Source organism: Lissotriton vulgaris, chromosome 3_1 (genome assembly GCF_964263255.1).
Source record: "Lissotriton vulgaris chromosome 3_1, aLisVul1.2, whole genome shotgun sequence".
In the NCBI taxonomy this organism is placed as follows: Eukaryota; Metazoa; Chordata; class Amphibia; order Caudata; family Salamandridae; genus Lissotriton; species Lissotriton vulgaris.
This window is the reverse complement of record NC_141689.1, coordinates 1,452,872,348-1,452,884,686: the sequence shown is the minus strand read 5'-3', so window position 1 is coordinate 1,452,884,686 and position 12,339 is coordinate 1,452,872,348.

Sequence of the window (12,339 nt, the reverse complement as noted above, 5' to 3'; positions counted from 1 at the left end):
ACACAGGGGAAGGAAATGGACAGTACAATCCTGGATACTCTAAATGGCTTTCTTCAAGTGTGCTGTAGTAAACTAGAGAATGAATGTCTAAGGATGAGGAAGAATGTTTGAGATGAAGGTGAAGTGGTTCATTTGTAAAAGATATGTAAAGGCCCAAAGCTTTGTTCAGAAGCCCACAGCAAGCTCTGTTGTTTCACACACAAATTCAATGCACTACACAACTTAGGGCCCACCTACTTGAACAGTCACATCTTCTTCCCCAACCTCCCAGAACTCCTACTCACACACACCCCTAGCATACACAATCAGATCAGGACTGATATTCTCTTTTTTTCTCTCCTGATGTGCAGTGTGGAACTGCCACCCACTGCACATCAGCACTGCTTCCTCTCTTGTTGAATTTTATAAGAAGCGCAAGAGCTGGCTTTTCAGGTAATCCACCTTCCATAGGCACCACTAGGCAGACACACCTGCTCAGGATCAGGAACCCCTCATGGGTCATAGAGTGTTTTACACATACAGAAAACATAACATAACCGGTTATAGTGCACTTTATGAATACACATAACATCAAAGGTCAGAGGGCCGAATGCCAAGGGTGTGTAGACTTGATTCCACCTCATGCCTCTTTAATCCACCATCAGACACAATCTATCCCATTATCTCACTCCTTTATGTCCCTTTTTAGGTCTTGGCTATTATATCCCGCAGGGATTAATAGCCGAGTGTATAGAAGGCGAAACAAACTCTTGAACAAACACGGATTACGTGCAGTTCATGTGATGCACTCGTTTGAGTCGCGCGTGCACAAACCCATCAGCCTCGCACCGCAATGGAATGCTGCCTCCCAAGCTGCTCCCCCGCCCCCAGCCATCAGACTTCATTGCAATGGGTTCCCGCCCCGCCCCGCCCCCCCCCCCCCCACAGCAATGCCAAGAGCTTGTTACTTCTGTTGTTATACCCTCTGCTTTGCATACTCTGAGAGCACTATTTTCTTTATTGACACATCACTGCCTCTTTAAAGCAGGCTTTAGCGTGGCAACCCTTGTTTTTCATTTTCTTCAGCTCGGCGCCACTTTCATTATTTGTTTTCAGTGGGCCATGAGCTTTTTGTTTTACATTGCGGCCCATACACACCACTCCTGGGATGCTTCCCTTAATAAACCATTACGTGACCTTCTCGTTTTCATTTTGAGCGCTCCATGCACGCTTTCGCTTTCATATTTTTTTTTTAAAGAGGGCCATGGGCTCTCCGTTTTGCATGGCGGCCCGCACACACACCACTCCCCATCCATTACCTTCTTGCAGCTTGTGTTTTTATCTGACGCGTTGTCCGCTTTATGGTGTTTCCAGCAGGGTGCCTTTGTTTTCGTTGAGTTCAATTCCCGCCTCAGCGGGTCTTGGGCTCAATTTCCTCGGACCTGACAATTCTCGCCTCGGTGCCTATTCTAATCATGGGCCCCATGCTGCAACTCTGAAATAGCTTGCTTAACCTCCACACTTGCCCCAACAGCGCTAGGATGCGTGGCTTCACCCTGGGGGTGGCCAGGAGTGGACACTTCACAGGGAAAGCCAGGAAGGGTTCCACAGCGGTATGAGTAATAGCGCCAGGAAACCGCATGGTGGCAGTGCGCTCTACAAATACCTTGAGAGCGAGAAGAAAGGTTTGGGTCCTATCTCTGAACTGGCCTGGACCACTGAAACGTGCTAAACAAATAAAGTAGCCAGACAGATATGTTTTTTAAGTTTTTTGATCCCTCCCAGTCAATAAATTCTGGAGGGTCATCTATTTTATTTTAGTATTTTTAGTATTTTTAGAAAAACATTTTAGACTTTTACTTCAATATGTCATCAAACGGACAGTCAGCAAACAGTGGAAAACATACAAACAAATAAAGTGTGCAAAAATGTACAAGTGCTATACAGTGTTAAAAATCAATGCTGTCATTTCATACAAGCAACACCAAAACAATTAATCAAATGTCTGACAATGAATTCACATTGGGAACCAGTCCTTTATATTCAGTACAAAGAGACAGGCGGACGCACAGTTCAAAGAGCACTGCCTGCCTGTCTAACTAAACCGGGGATAGACAAGTAAATTAGAGGGTTACAAAACCTAGGGATAGCACTATATAAATTGCAAACTCAACAGCCCTAGTTGCACCCTTTGTTCGTTTTCCCAGGCTTAGGGTCAACGCGTTTCGAACCTCAGCGTAAGTAACGGTTCTTCTCAGGACGTGCACTGGATGAAGCCAAAACTGAAAATAATAATGAGGGAAATGGTGTAAGGATTGTGCACACGTATTACAATTAAAAATCAGACTCAAGACTATAAGGAAAAGTGTCAAAGAGTACTTGAATGACAGTTAATTCTCACTCGAAAATCGTTGCAGTGGGATGTAGTACCTCACACAAACCAGAATTCTGTAACCGGATAGGAATAGCAATGAGAACCTGTCTGTACCAGTAAATTATTAGGCAGCATTGCACTCGGTCAGCTACACAAAGACGCGGGCGTACCTGTATAGGGATGCGTCTTTTCGGCAAATGCGGGGGAATGTATTGAAAAATCCGCGATTTTGGAAATCAATTCCTGCAGAGGCCAACCTACGAGAAAGGTGGAAGGACTTAATGGGTATGCCCATACATAGTAAGAATATATGGCATACCGTGCCACTCTTACATTTTCATAGACAATGTGTCACTTGACGATAAATAATAATCCAGTTGTGCGCAAACAAAGAGACACACTCGTAATTCAATAGTGACTGATCAAGCTTCGAATCGTGCTCTGTAAGAATAGTAATACCATGTTGTTTGTAGGTGTAAACCAGTAATATTTATAAGTACATTCAGTCTCTCTATCCATATGTATGTCTCTATTTCTATTTAATACCGGGCCATATGTCACTAGAGGTGTTCTGCATTTTAAGCCATGAACCACTGCGATAGTGATCAAGATTTCATTCAACCATTTGAATCCACTGTGTTGTGCAATATATTAATAAACTCTACGATTCTATCCACAATGAAGTTACAGCATGATAATTCCTCTTATATGTAAAGAGACACGATTTTATTTAAAGGACTATTTTCAAACATTATAAAAATTACCATAAAAAACTATTCTTCATATTTGCCACATACTAAGAGTATTGCCCTATTCCTTAATAAGTTTAAAAAAGGGCCTTACCAGCAAAGCAATTGTCGTAGTGTCAATAGGTGAAATGTTTGAAGTATATCGTCATTTTTCATTCAGGCTTGTTAACCCAGCCTCATCATAATAACATCATATTTTTATCGGATTCTGATAGATCCCAACGTCTGCCGACCGACATTACGGAAACAACCATCGTTGTTCAAGCATGGATTAGAGGGAGACAAGAAATATGTATGCCCGCATTAGTCTAATTCATGCTCGTTATCCCCAAGCTTCATCCGTATAAAACGGATGGAGTTTCAGCATACAAGTGTCATCTATCGTTTAAAGTTAAGGTGCTGATTCACACCGAGTAAAAACGCAGTATTGAGTCACCCTTCGGTGAACTCGTGATGCCAGTAATCAATATATACAAATCTCACCTTATATTTCATAGACTGTTGCCCATAGTCTGTCCACGACGATTTTATCTCGTACCTCAGCCGACCCACGCGTTTCCCAGTTGTTTTTCAACAGTCGGGAACGCCATGATTTGTGTAGACGAAGAAAGCGGACTTGATGTGTGTATTCCATCACATCCCGTCTATACGCAGAGAAAGACAGTCGCCATTTGTAAATATGTTACTAATGACTGTTCCTAAAATATAAATGTCATTTTCTCCCTAAATTTCACCTATTATCAGATTACTTCGAAAAATTGAACGTAATTTCGATGAGACATATAAAACCAGTAAGAATCCATTATTGTAACTTGGTTGATTATTTCCTATCACAAGGGATTTTGCATGCCAATAGATGGTTAAACGTTTCAATATGATTGAAACTGATACAGTGTCTGATGGACATGTACAAACATCTTCCTTGCAGCCTTGAGAAAGCCCTGTGGGCGAAACGCGCGTCGGCTGTTACAGTGATTCTTGTGAACTTGTGGAAATTAAAAAACAGACCTCAAGACAGAAGATCTGACTGGACTACTTGATTTTTTTTGCTTCATTCTATTGAGATATTTATGGATTTATAGGATACAGGGCGTTGAGAAACTGCTGACTTGCTTGGAGAAATACCTATGCGCCCTCCTGTTTGGAAATAATGATATTGGTGTGCTTAGGTATTCTGTGTTTTCATATGTGACCTGGATTCGGCTGAAACCAAGGACTAATTGACACTTTGGTGGGTAGGTGTCATATACCTTAAAGGGACCCTGGCCTTAGTTGCCACAGATATTATCAGATTCTCTCCCAAAACTGGCATCACTTTGAGATGTGCGGCTCGATTTAAGCAAACCCATAATCTGTTTGTACACAATTCTCTCACTAGTTGTAGACCTTGTATTAAGTTCACCTTCTTTGAAATTCAACCTATCCTCAACTAAGACTAACCTATATGTGCCTATAAGTATCCTACCTATTACTAAATAACGCTTATTAAGTGTTTTACTAAGTACTGTCTCCTATTATACATGCTTTTGTCTAATTACTCCTTGCAACTTGTCTTCTCTTCTTTCTAGGGAAAGTCACCGAAGAGTTCAGGTAAGTGCGATGGGTTTTATCAATAGCTTTACTACATTGTTTTTGAATCCTTATACTAATTCATTTGTCATGACTTTAAACGTATCTCCTCATTTGTAGGCTTCCTTCCGTCGTGTCGACTATTCTTTCTTCAGACGTTGGAGGCCTCTTATGAAGCTATGGTTCTCTTTACCACAAGTAAGTGTTTTGCTTCCAACCGTTTTCAGTTTGTTCTTTCTTCTATGACGGCTCAGGATAATTCACTCGGTAACGAGCTAGAACAGTGCCTAATTTGTCAAAGTTATACTCTCTTCAAGAGCCCCAGAAAAGTTAACTGGACACGGTAACTCCTCAGGTGAAGTGCGCTGACAGTTAGGCTCACGCACTTCACCTCAAATTCCAGCACCTGGAGATTTACCAACAACTAGACCGCTAACCCATAAACGGGTTTGGCAGCCATCTTGGAATTCCGCAATTGAACATGCAACTTCCAATGGTTGCAAACTGGATTGTTTTTTAACAGAGAGATCGGTAACTTCCCTGCTAGCGTTGAGACAATGTGAGTTCTAATCCTTGGGGTTCTGACACAAACAGCCAGAAAGATGGCCCTCATACTGACCTGTCAGACTAGCGATTCTTCCAATTGGCCAATCCGACCCTGTCGGAGGCCTCCATCAGAACCTTCACAGCCACTCAACAGGATTCAAAAAGGAATGCTGTCTTATCAATATATACAGTTGTGCCTCCTCCGCCATAGCATTACCCCTCCTGCCAGCCTGAAATTCTGAAAAATAAAACGATAATAAAACAAATGTATTACCGTTTTATTTTTCTTTCACTTAATGAGGCGTGGGGCAGGACCATTGCAGGGAAAGTCAGTAGGGGGAGTGGTGAGCAATGCTTTCATGGATGGCCGTCTTAGGCCGGCCAAACCCACATGCACTGTGAAGCTGTCTCCAACCCCGCTGCATTGCTGGGTAGGAGAGTTAGAACATGCAGAGGCTCCCTGTCTCCCTGGGAGTGCAAATCCTCAGCATTCAGGCCAATCCTGGCATTGCTGTCATGCATGAGAGCAGCATCAGGATTGGCCACAGGGGAGGCTGGGAGTCTCTGCCTACGGCGAGAAAGAAGTTCTTTTTTAAAACTTTTTTTTACTGTGTTCTTTGCCCCGTCCTGCCATTTAGACTGCGCACCAGCCGCTACTGAATATACATAAGATATCCTTTCTGTAAATCCTACCCAAAAGTCATGTTACTGCTAGAGCAGAATTATTTTATCAAACCACGTACAAAAAGAGGACTGAGCCGCAAAGCAGCATTGTACAAGAACAGCGACTGGTGTGAGATCTGACATGCATGCCCGATCACCATCAGAAAAACAATATTTTCATGGTCTGACAAGGTGTCAGTGGTATGCAAGGAAATTAGGGCATTTGCTCTGTTCAGCTTGCTCCATTTCTTTTTCTTGTCCCTTTTCTTTTCACAGGGAAAGTGCCAATTTTGACATATTTTAAATGATAGATTTATGAAAATGTTTTGCTTGATGTAATTATTAATGCCAATAAAAAGAAACCGCTGGAATAGGTATTGTGTGACGTCTGCTATAGCCTCTACGTGATTGAGTGAAAAATGCTGCAGATATATTTTGAGTTATATTGATTTGATGGTAATGTTTTCCTTGTCTTCTTTAATTAGTATATTCTACTTTGTGTGCTGTGCTGCGCCACCAGTTTCTCAGGAAGCATTGCTGTTTCTATCCTCCATGGCCGATTTGACTGACGCACAATGAGGTCATTCATCACGTGAGGTTGCCATATTTTCTAGATAAAAATCCTGACCACTTTTTAACTTTTAGTTTCTGAAAATGCCCGGACATCTTACTTAAGTAGAACTTTAAATAAAATCGTCTATTCTCATTGTTAACATGGCGCTTCTATCTTTAATTACTTTGTCAATCAGGGTTCGTTTAGGCGACTCGAGAACCCATTTTCAGTGCTGTCTACTTCTATTTATTGTTTTAAGTATGTGCTCATGATGGGAATAAATAACGCTGTAGGTGATTTTCCACATGTTTGTACCTGCTAGGAAATTAAAATATTGGTCATGCCAGTGAAATAACGGCCAGGTGGCAACCTTTCCTAAGGCAGAAGGAGTAATGTGACAAAATAAATATTGCATATCCTTGAAAACGCATAAAGCGCGACCTATGCTTTTTCCTCAGCAGCATGGGCTCACATTCTAACATAAAAAGAACACATTTTGTTAGTAGAAAAAAATATGTATTAAACGAGCTCTAAGCCCGTGTTTTAAATACATAGCGGAATTCAAGTCTATGTATTCCCCATTGTTTATTTGATTTTTCGATTTTCTCAGTATTTTATTAATATTTAATTCGTTGTTTCACTATAACTAACACCTAATAAGATACAATAGTATGCATATTGGCAAAAGTTGCAGATATATTATCATATTCTGGTATGTTTGTGTTATTTTGTACATTAGGAAGAGATGTGGCGCCGCGGCTAGGGTGACTGACTCTGGAATCTGGGGATCACGGTTCGTTCACCGGCGGCAGGTTAGCCCAGCACCATGTGACTCTGGGCAATAGCTTGCATAATCTCTCCGACGGCCCCCAGCGCCTAGAGACCCTTGCAGGAGATTGTGCGCTTTACAAATGTGGATTATTATTATTAATAATGACTGATCTAAATATAGCTATCCGTTAAACCTGAAACACCTTTGAAGGGATTATTGACTGAATGGGGTTTAGCCCCATTCAGTCAATAATCCCTTTTCAATGTGACTTCAGCCTGTGTGCGAAATGAGGCCTTTGTATTTCTCTCACAGTGGTTGAAAAAAACACACTGTTCACGGTGCCCTCTTCCAGCACAAAGCTCAGTGTGTGCTTTTCTTTTCTTTACTTGGATAGCAGAGTTAGAGGACTAACCAGAGATAAAGAGGTCAATCCGGTTAGAACTGTCTGGAAAAGGATTGATTTTATCCAGTGACTGCTCTCCTGACACAGTGTTGCTTAAAATAATTACCTTCATTAAATCAATGGCTTTACAGCTTGTGTGAATTGCTTCCAACACTCTCCACACCTTTGGTAGTGTAGGTCTCCCATGACCATAGAGACACTACTTTAACGCCTTAACTGCTTTGAACGTTCAGCGCCAGTGCTGAACGTTCGAAGAAACGGGTGGGGCCGCGTCGGCCGTTGGACGTGCGCAGCACCAGGGAGGTAGCTCGCGCGACGTCCAACGGCTGACAGAAGCACTAAACGGGTTAAATGTTGTGGTACTGTCTGGTATTGCATCCCTGCTTTTGTTTACTTTGAAAGGGAAACAGTTTTTTGTAGTTTTATATAGCACAGTCCTGGCCCGAGAGCATTAGCGAGCTTTAAATGAGCATTAGAATTTGTTACCCATTTGGTTTTGCCAAGACAGCACATGTGCTTTCTCTGCAAGACATGTTGTTTACATACAGTGGGCTTACAGCCTGCCCAAAGCTTACCCTTTGTTTAGCTTCACTGTTGTTTTTATTTCTTATGTCTCCGTTTGTCACGGCATGCAGATGTCATGTCCTCTTCTTGTGTTTTGCGCTCCCCTGGAGCATGGACTAAGTACAAGTGTCCATCCACTATTCTCGTTCTTGGAGCTACGTTTATCTTTCTGTTCAAGCACTCCATATGAGTGTTTATGTTTTCAGCCTGTCTCCGATATCCCTGTCCATGTTTCTTCTTTCTCTCCACCAGATCAGCCTGCCCTCTACAACACCGCACTCTAGTCTGCACCACTCTAAGCCAATGCACTCTATACCACTGCACTGTATGCCACTGCACTCTACTCTGCCCCACTCTACTCCACGTCACTCCATTTTACGCCACTGCACTCCACGCCACTCTACTCTACACCACTCCACTCTGCGTCACTGCACTCTACACCACTACACTCTATGTCACTCTTATCTTCTATAAACCACTCTACTCCATTGCACTTGATGTCACTGCACTCTGCACCACTGCACTTTATGCTACTTTACTCTGCACCTACGTTGGTGAGAACCCCTTGCATTTAAAAGCCATACATGTGTTTTATTGTATGGACAATAGAGGTTTCTTTCGGGTTTACAGTGATCCCGTGCTCCCACTATAGTTCGCTACTATGTGTTATCTTTTGCACATAAATCTTTTGCACCTAAATCTGGCTTCCGGGCAAACCACAGCACAGAATCAGCCATGATACACATCATTGATGATGCCCTTTAAATACTGGATCAAAATGAAGCGTGTCTTCTGATCCTACTAGACCTCTCCTCGGCGTTCGACACGGTCAAACACGAGAACTTGATTGATCTGCTGAAGCACAGAATGGGTCTATCAGGATCAGTGCTCAACTGGTTTACCTCCTTTCTGCAAAACTGGACTCAAAAATTCAAAGTCAACAACACCTTGTCCAAATCTGTCCCTCTTACACTAGTAGTCCCGCAAGGTTTCTCGCTGCCCCCTACACTCTTCAACCTATCTGATCTGCTACAAGCGTCCAACGTGCAATTTCACATGTACGCTGACGACACTCAACTGTACCTCAAGATCAACTCCCTTGACGACATTAATCTGCTTAACACCACTCTTAAGTCCACCCAAACATGACTGGCAGAAAATCACCTCAAATTGAATGCTTTGAAAACTGAATTCCTCCTAATTGTCCCACCCGCCAAAGTCCCGATAATGCACAATTGGATCAAACTCCTTACAGCACTCAACATTCAACCAACCATTGTGGATTCCGCGAAATCATTGGGTAAAATTCTGGACTGCAATCTCAATATGCAGAAAAACATTAATACCGCACAAAGGGAGCAAACTTTCACATTAATACACTAAGTTGAAACCGTTCCTACCTCCCAATGACTTCAAGATGGCGGTTCAAGCCCTAGTTCTACCGCGGCTGGACTATGGAAGTGTCTCTCTATGCAGTTTCCCCAAAGCCACTACAGCTCCCCTAAGAGCCGCCACCAACGCAGCTGCAAGACTCATCACTGGCTCAAAAAGAAGGTCCCACATCTCCCCTGACCTAAAATCTCTAAACTGGCTGCCTTTTAAAGCCAGAATTCACCTGAAAATAGCCTGCATGACTCACAAGGCCCTACATCACCGGGCTCCCAGCTATCTCACACAAAACTCACTATATCCGGGGGGAACAGATACACGAGAAGTGCGGAAAACCTCCTTTTGAAGCCCCAAAAATTAAACAAGAAAAAAACGTACAAACGATCCTTCTCAGGAATGGGGCCCAGGATATGGAATGCCCTTCCACCGGAAACAAGACTGAACCCTTTCACCTCATCCTTCAAGTTGGAAGTAAAAGGAATCCTTATGGCAAAATTCACCTAAACACAACCCCAGGCCCTCACGACATTGCTTAGTCAGCCCGCCTTTGTTGTGCACCTTACCGCTTTGCTGTTTGTTTACTCATTATTCTTCTTTGATTCACCAGGCCGCTCCTGTTCTGCGTCATGTTGTTCTACTTTTGTCTTCATGAATAATGATGTGCTCTATGATATGTTATTGTATGCGAGGACCAGAAGTGCTTGCGCCGTCCACCGCGCGCACCTGGTTCCTCTTCCCGCCCCCTCCTCCCTCCGACCTTCCTGCAGGCTACATAGACTCCTCGCGGCCCCCGCTGGCGCGGGAGCCGCTCGTGATTTGCATCAGAGTGTGGATTTTGTTCTGGCCGTATTTGGGGCACTTTTGCACTGCGGAGCACCTTCAGGAGCCCTTCCAGTGACCTGGGAGCACACCAGCTCGGTCACCGTCGCTGTTGTCTTGTTGGGGGAGAGCCACAAACACCACCTGCCTAGGGAGCGGGACTGCGAGGACCAGAAGTGCTTGCGCCGTCCACCGCGCGCACCTGGTTCCTCTTCCCGCCCCCTCCTCCCTCCGACCTTCCTGCAGGCTACATAGACTCCTCGCGGCCCCCGCTGGCGCGGGTGCCGCTCGTGATTTGCATCAGAGTGTGGATTTTGTTCTGGGCGTATTTGGGGCACTTTTGCACTGCGGAGCACCTTCAGGAGCCCTTCCAGTGACCTGGGAGCACACCAGCTCGGTCACCGTCGCTGTTGTCTTGTTGGGGGAGAGCCACAAACACCACCTGCCTAGGGAGCGGGACTGCGAGGACCAGAAGTGCTTGCGCCGTCCACCGCGCGCACCTGGTTCCTCTTCCCGCCCCCTCCTCTCCTCCTCCATTTTAACTCCGCCCCGAACGAGAACGCGGGACGCGCGCGGACGAAGAAGCGGGCGAAGACCGGGCAAAGAGCGGGCCGTTTGAGGCCGTTCGAGGACAAAGAGGACTGGCCTGGCCCACCCCCCTTGGTTCGTGTTAATTTGGCTTGCCTATAGCTATCATTAAGCACATTGTTGGTCCTGTAATTCAGATTTACCATGAGTACACGGGGCAGCCGCAGTAAAACTGCAATGGGGCTGAGTAAGCCCAATGGGACATTGGATGATTTTCTTGTGAAGACTAACTTGGCAATTGACGCTGAAATCAATAAAATGCAGAAGAGGGTGTCAGTTGAGCTTGACGCTGCACGTAGGCTTTCACAGACCTTTGCCCATTCTAAAAAATCTTCTCTGGGGAAAATTGCGTCTGCGGCATCACCACAACAAGCTTCATGCCCTCCCCCACTGTTAATTAATGCTGATGTTCACCATGTTCCCCTTTCTCTTTCCCTTCCACTAGAGCCTATACCCACCTTAACTGCTGTGCCCCCTAAAACTTCCGAGGGAATCGTGCCTACTGGCCCTGGAACTGCCATTATTTTGACTGACAGTCCCGACCCCCCTCCCCCTGTAGCGAAAAATTAAAAAAAGATGGTCCAACTCTAAAAAAGAAAAGCAACGCGAGGTCTGCCTACGCTCGCAAAAAAGCCAAAATTGCAAGGTCGCAGTTCTTTAACAATAGGCGAACACTACCCACCACGGGGGAGACCATAGAAGTGCCAAACTTGGATAGCCACCTAACAGGGGGGGGCAAGGAACACAGCAACTTTAACGTGGTCCTTGGCCCTATTTTAGGGCCTTTCCCCACACACGGCGAGAAACTTACAGAGGGAGGGCTAAATGAGCCAGGGAGGGATAGAGACAAGGGGGGTGATGATGAAGATTTTCTCAAAACAGTCTGGGTCACATTAAAACAGTTACTGTCACCTTTGGAACTCAGACTTTCACGTATCGAGAATAATCTCCTAGAGATGGATAAGACCTTAATCTCCCTGGCCACTCTTAGCCTAAAGCAACTGGAAGCAAGTTATCCTCGTATTGCTGAAGGTACTCCCCAGGATGGTGATGATGGCATTCATCCGGCTCTAGTCACTGATGTTAGTTCCCCTGCCCCTGAAATGGTGCCCCCTGTCTTGCTTCTACCCCCACCCAAACCTACCCCAACACCTAAATCCCGGTCTAAGCCAAATGTTCCTGTTCCCGTCATACCAAAACTCTTAATACCAGTGACAAAGGGCCCTGAGAACCTGACCTTACCCAAACCAGTCCCTAAGGTTGCCCACAAGCCCAATAAGATTAATATGCCCCCTACTGCGCGCATAGCCAATCAGTACCATGGTCGCCAGGACTTTCGTGGGGGTTATATTGATCTCCCTCCTGACGCCG